Source organism: Alligator mississippiensis, chromosome 2 (assembly GCF_030867095.1).
Source record: "Alligator mississippiensis isolate rAllMis1 chromosome 2, rAllMis1, whole genome shotgun sequence".
NCBI lineage: Eukaryota > Metazoa > Chordata > Crocodylia > Alligatoridae > Alligator > Alligator mississippiensis.
In genome coordinates, this window is record NC_081825.1 from 139,119,008 (window position 1) to 139,133,104 (window position 14,097).

The 14,097-nt window shown below is 41.1% G+C and overlaps 1 long non-coding RNA gene across 1 annotated transcript in view; it reads left to right on the forward strand.

Annotated features, from left to right (window-relative positions):
- LOC132248363 (uncharacterized) overlaps positions 1 to 14,097 on the forward strand; it is a 148,552-nt gene that overhangs the window by 60,313 nt on the left and 74,142 nt on the right. Inside the window, exons 2-3 of the long non-coding RNA XR_009459541.1 lie at positions 9,888 to 10,088; positions 10,175 to 10,269. This is a non-coding gene — a long non-coding RNA (uncharacterized LOC132248363). The remainder of the gene's footprint in view (positions 1 to 9,887; positions 10,089 to 10,174; positions 10,270 to 14,097) is intronic.

Genomic DNA, 14,097 nt, shown 5'->3' on the forward strand with positions numbered 1-14,097 from the left:
GGCTGTTGATTTTACATGGAAAGAGCTAAGATCCTATGATGATGGGTAGCAGCGTAGAATCTTAAAGCAGACTGATATAATGATTGAGAGGTGTACAACTGGAATGGGTTGTTTAATTACTAGTTTCCTGTCATCTACTCTCATTATGGTTCACCAACAATCTTATCTAAAGTCTTTTTTATTAGGGACTGTCATAGTGCCAGTGATGAATTTATGTACTTAATTAGTAAACTGTGTAATTTATGGGACTTCTAGTGTCTCATTTTCAACAAATTGCTCATTGTAACAAGAGGAACAGGAGTTGTAGGAGGGATGATTTGGAAGGCACCACCAAGAAGCTTCCAGGAAGCTCCATGTGCTTGGGGAGTGTGTAACAGCTCTGATCACACAGTGCTCAGAATATAGTGAACTTAAACAAAGATTTAAGTTGTCACGTGCTATGGAGTCCCTTTATTATTGCAAGGAGCCATGTGCATGCAACTGTCATAACAGGAATGCTCCAATCACTTGCTCCTTAAAAAAACAAACCAACCTCAAAACCCCAAATGAAAGTAAACAGTAGATGGCCTTTTTAGTACTAATCCTCAGAAAAGTATAGAGTAAATAATCACTGAACCTTAATTTATATGCAAATGCAACTGACAAGAAATAATTCACTATTGGAGCCTTGTTACTGACAGGTTTATTTAAAAGGAAAAGAAGCACTTTGCATGTTTTCCTTGCCTTACAGTAGCCTTTTGCCTTTAGTTTATTTTTCATATTTAAAACAGACTAATGGTGCATGCTCATTTCACAGATATAACATGCTGAAATGAGAAATCAGTAACATAACACAAATTGATCAGTATAAATGCTTAGATAAAACTTGCTGCAACAAAGGCAAATATCTGTCTGCTGAGCAACAGAAGAAATTAATATGCCGTTCATATTTTAATAGTTATTTCCAAGTTGGTTAGTGCCTTGTATTCCTCTTAATCAAACTCCTAGATTTATCCAGTGACTTTTATTTGTGTTCCTAAGTGGTGTTGCAAAAATACTTCATTCTAAAATCTCCTGTGTGGGAGAATAAATGACATGATCTTTATCTTGCCATGCACTGAAATCTCCAAAGAACAACAGATTTAACTGTACAGTGAAAAGGGCTTGGTTTAATGAGATCCCAACATTACTTTTGACATCACTTTCACATCCAAGCATTTTGCTGACATGACTCATCGTAAGTCTCATGCTTTCATAAGGAACTTCAGGCTGGATTTTCAGAAAAGCCCAGAATTTATTCAGACACCTGAATAAATGGGTGAATTTTCAAAAGAGCTCAGCAGCTCCAAGCAGATCTCATTTACGCATCCAAATAGGTAGCCGGGTTTTCAAGAGGGCTTACAATCCCAATGCTATGCTAAAAATAATGGACAATAACCTCCCACATATTGTGGCAAACTGCTGGGGGTTGAGCCTTTATGGAAATCTGCATCCTTTATTTTGTTGCCTAAATAGCAGCTGAGCTTCTTTTAAAATCCATCCCTAATTGCAGGTATTGAGCACTTCGGGAAATTTCCTCCCAAGTGCTCCATTTGTGAAAAATCGGAGCTGGTTAAATTAAACCAACAAAAGAGAGGCAAAAAATAGGATTCCTGGGCATAGAAATAATTTTTTTCTATATTGGAATTTATTTAACAAGTGGCTAGAGGTGGAGAAGGGGTTTTTTGTTTTGTTATTTTTACATGTAATATCAGTATTTAAACTTTTGTCATCAAAGTGACACTAATATTCAAATTTGCATGTAAATCCATGTTATCCATCATTACAGAGCTTGTGAGAAGCAACGAGTGGCTGCACTTCCAGACAAAATAAATGCACTCCAGGCACGCTGGATGTGTTGTGCTGACGGTGAGATATAAAAGACTGGCAATGGTGATTGCCATCTCAGTAAAACTGCCTCTGGGGAGGATTTCAGGTTTCGTTTTCAAGGGTAAATGTTCCCCTCAGCTGAAACACCGCTTTACCATGGCAAAGCATCTACATTTCAGTAAGCAGATTTTCCAAATTACATCTTTACTACATGCCTAACCCATTAGCACAGCCACCTTGTCATTCATACCCCTGTAATGATCACTTCTGAAACGTTTACACCCTACGTTTGGCTGGCTGGTTGCCGCTTGCTCAGTGGCAAGATTATTGATTGCAGGCGCTTATTAAGAAAGTATGAGGCAATAAGCCATGAGAGCTGTTGATAATTCAAGAGGCGAAGCTGGCAATTATATAGGGATCAGAGGGATTATTATATACAGGGCCTTGGTAAATATGACTGATTGCTATGGCACTGCTGTGATGACTGTTTGAATTAAAATGTATTATTATTGATTTTTTTTGTTTGTTTTTATTGCATTTTAAATCTACATCTTTTTAATGCAAACAGCTTATTCTACCCTGCAGCCAGAATCTGCTACTGTAACTTACTGATTTATGAATGCATTCCTAAATTACAGTATTTCCATCTCTTCTTACGATATTTTTTCTTTCTGATGCTGCTTTTTAGAATGAGACACGAATCATGCATCTGATTTTGAACTCTGCCTCTTACTTTTGTTGACATTCTTGCTTGCCTTTAAGGAGGCTTTCTCAAATTATGAAAAAAACCCTAATGTATTTGAAGAAAAGAAGTTTAAAAATTGGGTTTTATTTCCTTCCTTTCTTCTGCTTGACTTTTAGATCTCCTACATATTCAGCCTTGCATTAAAACAAACCCAGCAAAAAACCCATCGAGTTAAAACAAAATGATGCAGTCTTGAAGAACGCTACTTACTGCCAGTTGTCTGCGTTTTCAGCAAGGCTTACCTGTAAATTTTAAATGTACAGTGCTATTTTAGATTATTCTCTGACTGTAGATTTGCTTTTATGTACTCCCAAGAAGCTCTTTAAACTGGAGATCTAGGAAAACCTATTCTGTGGATAAAATAAGCCCCAATTCAGCAAAATCCTCTGCTGAATTTTATGGTGGTTCATGAATCTGGGCTTTAGTGTAAAGTTAAGCACATGCCTCAGTGCATTACGGAATATGGGTCTAGGGATCCCATGATCTAGAGAGACAGGCAGACAAAAAGAAACCAAGCTATGAGACATTGTCCACTGGCAAAAAGCTTACTAGTGGCACCTGTAAATCCTAAAATTCACAGAGTGATACCCCACTCCATCATGCCATTTTAAACTGATGCATCTGCATTGAAATGAAAAGTTACACAATCTGATAATGGAGAATCAGGACATTTCAAAATGTAATCTCTCTGAAGAGATGTAGATTAGAGAGGGGAAAGAAGGACTTGGCCAAAATGCTTCATGCACCAAATGGAGAAAAGGATATTGTTAACTCTAGTGGTTCAAAGCTGTCCTGAAACTTGCTTGATCCCAGCTTCAGGGGATTCCCTCCATTTAGGGTTTATTTGGACTTGGAAAAATGGGATCTTTTTAGTACATTTAAACAGCACATTCCAACTGTTATGCTTTCTGCCATGATAGAGTGGGCAGGTCATGTATACTTCAGCATAAACTAACTGGTCAAGGGGCAATCTGGACTTCAGAGAGCGAGACTAGCATGGACCAAAGAACCATTCATCTTAGCTAGAGAAGAGTGTAAGGAGATGGTAGTTAGAGTGTGCTAGGCAGAAAGTTCTGAAATCACTCAAATCAATTACTTGGTATGCCAAGCAGTGTAGACTGGGTCAGGGGGAACATGGGTGAGTGGAAGAGAAGGCTTACAATCTCAGGCTACTGCTGCCACTGCTGCTGCTGTAGCAGGCTCAGCTCAGCTCAGGCAGCAGTAGTCCCATGGCCAGGATCCCTGGGAACCAACCTTGAAGCCCTGCTTGCTCCTTCCACCCCCTCTCCCACCCTGCCCCAAGTTCCTGACTTTGAAGTATGGAATTCACCCAGGGGTTGTGATATACATATTGAGTGCAGGGCTGTGCCCGCTCTAGCAAAGGCTCCCGTGTTAGGGACCACTATTACATTCGTTCCACTTTGCCCCGGCCCCCAGATACCCTGCTTGGTGCAGGGCCTGACAGGGCAGTGCAGGGCTGCTCATGCCACGGCAAAGACTCCCAGGGACAATTCTGGTGCCTCGTCCTAATTGGCATCTGGGGCTAGTGCCACATTTGTCCTGCCCTAGTTACACTACTAAGCAATATTCTGTCTGGTCCCCATGGCAGCATAAAGGTAGCTCGTGGCTCTCCAAGCTAGAAAAAACAGCTTTGTATTTCAAGCTTTCCTGTGAACAAGACAGTAGTTTGTAGCTTGGTCAGGTCCCTGGAGTGCTTGGACTTTAAAGTTGTGACATTTTCCTGCACAGAAATGCTATTTTAAGTAACTTTTATGTGCTTTTTTAACGTGTATTAGTTATCATCTTTATCTATCTTCAACATATGCACAGTTGGACTCAAGGTACTAAGCAATATCTACTTTACAGGTAAAAGGGATTTGAAGAGAGTCCCAATTATACTTCATCCAAATCTATGAAAGCTGCATAAAATATCTTCTCTGAGCACTGGACACATGGCACAAAGTTCTGTTTACATGGTAGTTTAGGGTAAACTATGTGGGTCACCGTCAACAAGCCTAGGCCACATGAGTAGGGACCTACTTAATTTGCACTTTCCGTAAAATCCAGGATTGTCTCCAACATCAGCAAAATCAACAACAAAAAACTTAATAGAAATAAAATGTTGACTCCCCAGTGGGAGCCAGTGGTTCTTGCTGCCAGGAGAGGAAGGTGCCAGCTGCTGGGGTAGCACAAAGGGCAACAGACAAGATAGTGACTGCCCCCTCGTCCTACCTCCCCCAATGAGGCCTCGCCACTAATTGGCACCAAGGGGCAGGGTGGCATGAAGGGCAGCCACCAATCAAGATGGTGGCTGCTGCCTTCCCCCTCAGGGCCTCTCTGCCAATCAGTGCCAATGGGTGGGGCCTCTCTACCAATCAGCACTGAGGGGCAGGGCTGCCAAAAAAAATGCCTGCAAAATCAGCTCTGCACACTGTGAAAAACCCTTTGCCTTGCTGTAATTTAAGTAGCACGCTACAGATAGGTCACCTATCTCCTTCTGTACCTTACCTTGTGGCTGCTGCGTATTGTGCATCCATTTCCTTAAGTGGAACCTTTCTAGGAATTAGTTTTCAAGCTACTTGGCTCTTCTTTGGTGCTTGTCTGTTCTTTCAGGAAATAGAAGTGGAAAGCTAGAAGTCTAGAATTAGAAGTTGGGGGGTTGCTGCCACTGAGCTTCCTTGCTTGCAGTCTGCAGCGCCTGGGCGAGTTCCAGACTTCAATGTCAGTGGCTTGGGGCAGGCTGGGAGAGATGAAGGGTAAGGGGATTACATGGAGTTTTGATCTCAGGCCTTAAAGTTCAGCAGAGCCCCGGTTTAGCTTGGACTGATGCTCGAAGTTGAGCAAAGTGGTTTACAATGTGCATGACTGGTAGCTGTGACTTTGAAGGCAGACCTAGGGTTGACCTTTAAGTAGCAGTGTAGATTAAACCAACGAGTTTATTAGCATTCACTTAGGATTGCCTAGATCAGTGGTTGACAAACTTTTAAAGTATGGACTGGATTGACCCAGTTCAGGTCAGAGGCAGATAGGCAGGCTCCAGGACCTAGCCACTGCTTCAGCTTTTACCAGCAGTGACACAGGGAAAGTGCCTTCAGCTAGCACTTTTCTCCATTGTGGGAGGGGAAAGCCACTGCTGCTGGAGCCCCTGCCACTGATTGCTGCTGAAAGCCCCATGTCTGCAGTCCAGATCAATAGCTTCATGGGCTGGATTTAACCTGCAGGCTATAAATTTCTGACCCCTGGCCTAGATCTCTCATTAAGAGCTTCATCATTTGCTGTTGTAATTTGGACAAACTTAAAAGTGTTTGTAGCATGCCCTATAAAAGCATCAGAATTCATTTAATAACAGGAATAATAATATAATATTATAATAATAACAGGAATAGTAAAGAAGTAATATACTTTTATCTATTTATGTAAAATAAAATTATGAAGCATTTCAAGTTGCAGTTTGAGGAATCAAAGAAATCAATGCATCAATAAGATGTATTAATAAAACCTTCAGCTGGCATTTAACAGGATAGATCTGTGTTCCAATTAGTGGAGTCTTGCCACTATTTTACAAGCACTGGAGATCCAGCTATGTATCTGGCTTTGGGTTCAGAGGGTGGGGTGGGGTGATTGCACCGCACTTCCACTGGGTAGCACAGTCACCTCTCCTGTCCCCAGGGCAGCAGGGAACACTGTGGGGGAGGAGCTAGGCAGGAAGCAGGAGCAAGAAGAGTCACCAGCCACCACTGTCCCTGGCCAAGCCTAGAACCCCTTGGAGCCTCTCCCTGCAGCTGGAGACCCAGAATGGCAGAGGATACTGTGGGGCCAGGCAGGTACCAGGCGCTGGAAGGGGGGACCTGCCTGCCTTGTCACTGTCCTTTGCTAACCTAGGTGCAGTGGAAGCTTAGAGTTGCTCCTGCCCCCACCAGATGCAAGGTGTGAGGAGCAACTGCATGGGGTGCTGGGCTTATCTAGCAACAGTGGCAGTGATGGTCAGGTCCCCCCATCCAATCTGTCTGCAGGCCAGGGAGCACACCTGGAGAAACAAAGCAGGGAGTAGATGCAGGAAGGGGAGACCAACCTGTTGCTGCTGCAATGCCCAGCATACCATGCAGTCACTCCTCATAGCCCTGCCTGGCCCTCTGACATCTTCTGCTAGTCCAGGGGCTCCACGCATATGCCTTGTTCCCCCCACCCCCTCGCTCTCCCTCTTCTCCCCACCATGGTTTGAGGGCCCATGTTTTCACTAGAAAATGGTGAATTGTCTAAAATTAATGTTTTTGCCATAATGTGCCAGATTCAGGAAGGTTTCTCAGCTCTGGGAGAAAGCTCTGGTCAAAATGAGAGGGAGGAAGGGAAGCCAGTAACCTGACAGTTGGGTCATATGCCTGAGCGCACACTCTCACTCGTGCTCTTTTTTGTGGGGGAAAAAAACATTGAAATGTTTTGGTTTCATCCCAGCTTCCTAAAGATCTCTGGTACATACACAGTTGAGAGAGAGAGAGAAAACCTGGACTGGTTTGTTTTTGGAGAAGATGTAAAGCTCTGATAGAATGGTGACAATTTTGTAAAGGCAATAGCTTGTTTTGAAAGTGTTTGTTGCCACAGGATACATGGGTATAATATTTCTGCAGAAATCTGAAAGAAGCCATGCTGCAAATAGAGAGGAAGTGATATCATAAAGCAAAGTGTGCAGACTTCAGAGGCTTCTCTTTGAATCTGTATTGAGAAAGAGACAGTTGGGAAGAGCAGCAAGAAATCTTCTGTTGAATAAAAGTTACTAGAAACCTTTAGAGTTTTCTCTTTATCACATGCTAAAGGAAGCAGTAATGTTTCCCCCTAGGTGACAGCTATGTTCATTTAGATAGTAGGCTGTTTTAATACCATCAGTGGGCTCCTATCAAGCCAAGATTATTAATTATTGGTAATAAGAATTTCACTCATGATAACAGCCTTTGACCACATAGACCCAACTGTCTTTGCACTGTTCGACAACCCCAATCAAGTTTAAAGAATGTGAGTTATTTGCTTGCTTATGTGTCTTGGGCATAAGTACATGAGGTCTTGGATTTTTATAAAACCTTGAAAGTAGAGTGTAGATTAGATGGAACCAAAGATGTTATTTGTTAATGGATTCTTCTATTTATTGTATCTTTAACATCACTGCAGATGATTAAAATAAATTGCCAATATTAATTTCATGACCTAATTCAAAATAACCCGAACATGCTTGAGTCACATTCTTGTAATTGTTCCTACATGACATTATTAGGGAGTCCATTAACTCAGCACGCTTTGGATGATATCTGATTTTTTCATGCTTCTGTATGGTGCCCCACCTATCTCTCATATGTCTCCCTTTCATAGCTGCCTAGGAGGCCAGCTTCAACAGGTGCACCAAAGAAGGGCTGGAATAGTGGCTAACCTGTGCTGTGGTAGTAAGAATGCTATCCTGGGAAGTCGGAGACTTGGGTTCAAGCTCCTAATGAGTGAGGTGGGGGTTGACAATACAGGTGCTCGGGCTTCCTGAGTGGTCTAGCCAATGGGTGATCTGGGGGAAAAGATGGTAGATATCATTAGTTCCTATTTTGTTGCCCACATGGTCATGATTAAATATCCAGGAATAGCATTCCTTTGGATGTTTAAATGCCCTGTAGATGATCAGGAATAAAATAAAATAAAATATCACTGGCAGATGACCAAATCTGGAAGGAAATAGAATGCTATATTTATTTCTTTGAAAGCATTGAAATTCTCTATGTTGTTTACCTTCTTGAATTTGAATGAGTAATTCTGTTTTCTTTGGTTGTTTTTTTTGGTTTGAGGCAGGGAGGGAGTGATGAAATAAAATATTTAGGTTGCATGTTGCAGCATAAAAAAGATGCTCTAATTTGTCTTACCTTTTGTGGAGCTGATTCCATAGTGTTTTCTGAAAGCTGAACTGCTGAAAGAGTGACTGCTGTATTCAGATTGTTGGCCTTTCATTCCTGTACTGCAGCCTTCATATGTATACACAAGCTTTCAGAGAAGGATTCTACATACCTGCTGGGTGCGCTTACACATGCAAGTCATGTAAATGAATAAACACCAGAGCTTGTTGCTCCAGATTGTTTTGCTCCCAGGAATAGTGTTTGAACATGCACCCTGGAGCAAAAAACTATAGAGTTTATTGCTCCAGAGTTTATTTGTGCACAACACACTGAGCCTGGTCAGAGCAACCCCAGCTGGCAGCAGCCCAGGGCTGCTGTGACTGGGCTTGATGTTCTGTGAAAGAGATAGCTAGGGCATAAGAGTGATCCAGTGAGGGCTAGCTGGCATACAGCTCCCACACTGAAGCACCTTCATGCCCCAACCAGCTGGGCAGCATCTACATGTGCACTGCTGCACTCTAAAAAAACTCCGGAGCAAGTTAGTACTTGTATTTACAAATACTAGCCTGGTCCAGAGTTTTAGTTACATGCACCCTAATAGGGGTGCATGTGTAGATGCAGGGAAGTTTACTGCAGAGCTAAGTAGTTTAATGTGCCCTAATAGGGGCACACATATAGACACAGAGACATTTACTGCAAGACTAATTATATAGCTCTGCAGTAAACGTCTTGTGTAGATGCACCTGCTGAATTCATTTCTTCTGTTCAGTTCTTACCCACGCCAAAATCTCTCTTCTCCCCAGAAGAGAAGTTAGCAGAGAAATTTGGAAGCTTTCCATCTCCCTATGAGAGTAAAATGAAAGGGGATGCTTGCACCCAGAATTTGGCAGTGGGTTCTCTTCAAGACCATTGTAGCCCCAGCTCTGTATTGAGCTTCACCATAACCCCTTAGATGGGTGGCATTCAAAACCTGGATATCTAATCCTATCAGGCAGATGGGGCCCATCTGTGAGTAAACTTAGGTCAGATATGGCACTTAAATTCTAAGACTATAGATGACCACAGTCAGAACCATAACCAGCCACATCTGTATACCAGCCCTGCTGCAGAAAGTTGGGGTATGAGCTATGTGATATAATATAACCTAAAGTGGAGAATAAAAGGGAGTTAAGGATGATGGGATGGAGAGGAAAGGGAGGATCTGGGGGATTGCTTTGGTCTGTTCAAGAGTGGATTATAGTCATGTTGATATACTATGCCGAAGGATTTGCAGAGGTCAAACCAAAAATCTACACTCCTCTTAATCTACTCACAATTTCCTCCTGAAGAACAGTTACTGTATATTGGGAGGGCAACAAGCTCTACAAGGTGTGTTCTAGAAAAGCCAAAATGCCTGTGAATCAGTGAACATCTTTCCTCTCTCAACCCTGCAGGAACAGATGAACTGGAGAATACATCAGTTATTTATGAATGTCTGGGGCAGCACTTTGCTTAAATAAAACAACACACAGCATGAAAGACATGGTCTGATCCTTGCTTCTAGGCCCTCCCAGGCTGAATTCCTTCCATGGGGCTTTTGAAAACTCTGGGCATTTCTGAAGAAGAAGTTACTTCTGGGTTTATACTTCAGGGAGGTAATTAATAATGTATGCTAATGTTTTTGTGTAATTGCTGCCAATAGGCAAAGGATGGGCCTAAAGAAATTCGTTCTTTTTCCCAGGAAATGAGATGAACCTAAGTTGTGCCTTGAAAAATGTGACACAAGAAGATGTACTTTGAATACCCACAGAGTCCTTGGGTGCGTTGCTGCAGCAAGTAGGTTTGTTATTTGACCTTAAAATACGTAACATGTTTAGCGTATTTTAATAATGCTCAGGATAAGTGCTGATTTAGGTACTGCTATTGCTATCTTGTTTTGAATTCTTCTTCCTGTGGTTGTCCCCCTCCCTGCATAGTAAAAATATATAACTGTGCATTGTTCAATTACTACCATGTGGAATTCAGTTCTGGACAGAAGGACTGGCAGTGGGTTGCAGTGGGATTGGGATTTCATTACTTCTGGGAGCATGACCTTTTGATTTTTAAAAACATTTCTCTTTACATCTGGAATGTTTCTATCTTTCTTGTTTAGGACATTCATGGACAGGTTATTTGTATTCAGTAGAATTTTGCTTTTTTACTTTTCACCAAGGTTAATTAAAAATGTTTTTGACAGAGATTCAGGCTGGCTAATGAACTGCCTAAACAGGGTAGGACTTGGGAGACTGAAGCTCTAGCTCCAGCTCTCCCACTGATTCTATGACCTCCAGCAGAGATAACACACAAAGCAGTAAAAGGGCCTGGAACTCCCAAGTCTGCATGGAGAGGGTGACACACAGTGTCTCCTTCAGAGATTTCTTTGAGATAATTGTTTGAGTTTTGAATTCAAGCTTTTCAGTTGCTGCTGCTTTGATGGGTTTTTGTTGCTGTCTTCCTAATTTATGATTTTGTTGTTGTTTGCTAAATCCATTATCCTTCAAGGCCCTTTCAAGCTATTTTATTACATATTATTTTAGTACAGTTGGTTTTAGTGTTAGTAGATATAATAGTGAGTTGCAGAGATTGACATATCCTCTGGAAATTATACCTTGGTGTCATTGTTTCCTCACCCTCATTTGAAATTAAAAAATAGACCATACTCATTGTTCTCACCCAGGAAAATTACAGATTTACTCTTCTTAAGATGAGCAACACCAAAATCACTCCATTAGTTACATTTTATTAAGTACATGAGTTGGATAGGGCTTACAGAGCTAACCATTTTTCCCAGCTTACTTTTTTGTTCTTGTGTTAGTTCACAACACAATCACTGTGTGGATCACTACTTTGCAAACAACATCTGAGAGAGATGCAGAATGATATGCCTTTGCCCATTATTTACCCATGTATGTTTTCAATATAATAAAATGAGTTTATTCTAAACAGCTGCCAACAATGACTAAATCAAACAAATGCATCTGATGTGGGCACTTAGCAGGATGCTGGGATATATCTTCAATAATCCATAAAGAGGCGAATGGTTAAAAGATTGTCAAAATTTCCTTTTGGGTCCACAAAGATGGATCTAAATATTACTTGCTTGCCACTTCTTTATAAGGCTTTTCATTTTGTTTTCATTTCATGATATATGTTAACATACTGAGAATCATCAATTGCCTGGGAAACCCTAAATGAAAATAAACAGAGAAATTGTGGCAAAGCCTAGTTAAGCAAAGCAAGGCTAAGAAGAAGTCATTAAAGAAATGGAGTCATTTATATTTGTACACAGTATTTAAAATTAAATAACATGGCCAAGATTTTCAAGTGACTAGAGATTTTGGGTGTTTCTGTTTTCAGGTACCCAATTCCAAATGCATCAAAGGGTCCTCAGGGATGTATGCGGTAGCCATGCTGGTCTGAGACAAAAAGAAATGCAAAAATCTAGAACTCTTGGTTCCAAAATGATACCTTTATTAGACCAACTGAGAAATTGCAAAAAAATCTCTTTCTGCAAGCTTTCGGGCTCATGCGCCCATCATCAGACTCAGAGAAAGTTCAAGATGGTAAAAAGTCCCCATATGTAGGAAATAAACTTCATTTTTGCACAGAGGAAGCAGAAGCTGGAAAACTGTCCCTCTGGGTCCATGAGAGTCTTTTTGGGAGCTTGCTCCTTGTTCTGTAGATCAAGCAGAATTTCTTCCCTGATGGTGTCAGATGGCAGGCAGGGAGATGTAGAAATCTTTCTTGTTCAGCAATGAAGTTTATATTCCAAAATCGGCTAAAATTCACCATCTTCCATGTTTCAGGGATGTATGTGGGTCCTAATTTTCAGGAAGCACTGAGGAATGATTCATGGGCTTTTTTTTGGAATTTTTGTTTTTTTTAATCTTGGTAATTTCTAACCTATTATGAAAACAATCAGTTTTCTTAATGAAGCCACAGTTTCCAAAGATTTAGAGTGCTTTTGTGTTCAAAGCCTTTTCTCAGAATTTAAAAGAAATACCATGAATTACAAAGTTACAGGAACCTGGAAAAATATAATACAGTAGATTATTGTAATGTACAGTACAGACTGTTCCTTTTGACACTGAACTGTCTGTAACAATTGTGAGCAGAAAGCTCCTGGCCAAACTCAGAAGGGAATCAGGAAGAACTTGCAGGGTTTCGGATGACATAATTTATAGATTTTGACAGTCCCCAAATATGTATGGATTCCTTTAGACTCATCTTGTGTTAGGACCATGTTACAACTACCCTTAAAGCACAAGTATCCAAGAGTTCAAGCATATTTGTGCTGCTGCTAGTTGTCCCCAGGCACACCACTGCATGGACACTCGGGTGTGTGGCAAATTGTCCCGAGGTGGGTAGGGAAGGCATGTGAGCTTCACCGCTTTTTTAGATACCGGATTTCCCAATATCTAATATTGCAGCCATGCTGCAAATACTGCTACGCAGTGAACAAATTGGCATATGCTGTGTGTGTTTTGTGGCACCTCAAGTGGTGTAAACTGCATGTTCCCACTTGTTGGGATGTGACCTGTGGGTGTAAGTCATCACACTCTAATAGAGACAGTAAGGGTGGAAAAAAAAAAGAGAAGAAAAACAGTTCAGAGTGAAAGAAGTGGCAAGTAAGATGGCTTATGTTATTCATTGGACAAAAAAGAGAAAAGAGATTCAGTAGATAGTAAGGTTTGAGACCCCTGAGAAAATGGACACTTGAAGGCAGCAGAGTTCTCCTTTTTCCCCTATGTCCTAAGACATAGTTGTTTTTCTTTAATAAAATACAAAAAACAAAACACCCCCCCCCCCCCCCCGGCCAAAGAATGAGAATGAAACATGCATGATCAGGTTGTTTTTTTTTTAGTTGATGACTAAATTAGAACTGAGCGAGATGTCCAAATATTTCAGATTTTCCCTTTCAATATGCATAATTTTTTGGTCAGCCAATAATTTAACCTGCCAGCCTGATACCATTCACCTACCTTGGTTAAATCCCTCAGAAAATCCTAACTGAACCAGACTAATCTCTCCATGCTTTTATGTCACCTGCCCATCTTCCCATCTTACCACTTGCTTCTTTCCCAGATATTTAGCATATTAAACATTTATCCCAGTACAGAACCCTGAGAAATCTTACTGTTAAACTTTTTGCCAGGAAGGAAAAGTGGCCATCTATTCCCACTTTTTATTTTCTGTCTTTTGTCCAGTTCTCTGGGCTTCTTGTTCCATGACTACATATTTTATTAGACAGCGTGAAATTCTCTGTATTCCTACATTTATGAATCCAAAACCAACAAAGAAATCAAAGTCAGAATGCATTGTGTTTGGGCCTTGCCAAAGCCAAAACAAAACAAATTGTTTCCTGAAATCCAAACATGTTCCTCATGCATTTCCTCATTACCCCAGTGTTGCTGTACGTCAGCCAATGCCATTCTTCCATCATGGCTATTTCTTTGAACGTTCATGATATGGACAGGGTTTCACTTCCACAGTGATGCATGTCTTTTTTTTCCCAAGGATTTCATGCAGTGACATGATTTACATTACTCAAAGCCAGTATTCTGAGTGATTGATATGTACACTCACACCATCTAGATGTAACTTAGCAAGCACAACAACCCCAAC